Source organism: Conger conger, chromosome 5 (assembly GCF_963514075.1).
Source record: "Conger conger chromosome 5, fConCon1.1, whole genome shotgun sequence".
In the NCBI taxonomy this organism is placed as follows: Eukaryota; Metazoa; Chordata; class Actinopteri; order Anguilliformes; family Congridae; genus Conger; species Conger conger.
This window is the reverse complement of record NC_083764.1, coordinates 67753963-67754880: the sequence shown is the minus strand read 5'-3', so window position 1 is coordinate 67754880 and position 918 is coordinate 67753963. Positions and strand designations below refer to the sequence as shown.

Below are 918 nucleotides of genomic sequence, written 5' to 3'. Positions count from 1 at the left end.
CAGCGTTCCGACCTCAGGGCTGCTGGTTTTCCGGCTGTAAAGGGTTCTGGGTTTTCATGATGGGAAGCAGAAGATGGGTTTTGTTGTATCTCTCTGTTTCATCCTCATCTATAAATGAGACATTTTAATTATATGTTAAAAATTTGACTGATGGTGTAAAGGTTGCACATGTTAGAAAAATGTTTTGTTCTTCTTAAATTCTGTTTGTTGTAGTTTGTTTGAACAAAAAAACAAGATCAAACTTTTTAAAATGCTGAACTAGCGGTCAGGTCAGGTCCTCTTTAAATGTGGAGTCTGGCTTTCTTTCACCGAATGGACACCACAGAACAGGGGAGCAGACTGTCCCCTTTCAGACTGTAATGCCATATCTTTGCACAAGTTTGATGTGAGTTAAATAATTTATTTTACTGTAAGATACTTGACAGGAGGTGTTTAAATATTTGACAGTAAGTGCAGTGAGCTCCAGACTCCTGAAGGCAGGAGGCCCTGTACAGACCTATGTTCCTCCACCGTCTCTCTCTTCTGTTGCCTCTTTAGTTATTTTGTGAACCGAGGGGAACTCACTGCGAGGGTTTTGTGTAAAAAGTCTTACGCTTGTTTAACAGTAAATAAACGTGAGGTTCTTTTTTTCCAGAATGTTGTCTCTTATTGGGCCTCTGGCCTGTAAGAGTGGTGCAGGCAGACGCTGGGGCTTCAACCACCAACCATTTGGGTCCCAGTCAAGTACCTTAGCCACTAGGGTACCGGCTGCCTCCATCTGCGCTCCGTTCCATGGCATTATGTTGGCATTATGTTGGCGTTTCGATGCAGATAAACCTTCTCTCGCCCCCCTGCCGGCTCTGCGGGAGAGAAATGGCCGTGCTTTGTGAATATTTATGCCTTCATCTTCATCTGAGTGCCAAGGCTGGCTCTCTGACC

The 918-nt window shown here is 44.2% G+C and overlaps 1 pseudogene; it reads left to right on the top strand.

Moving 5' to 3' along the window:
• LOC133128185 (adhesion G protein-coupled receptor L2-like) overlaps nt 1-636 on the top strand; it is a 96961-nt pseudogene extending 96325 nt beyond the window's left edge.
• Nucleotides 637-918: the final 282 nt, after the last annotated feature.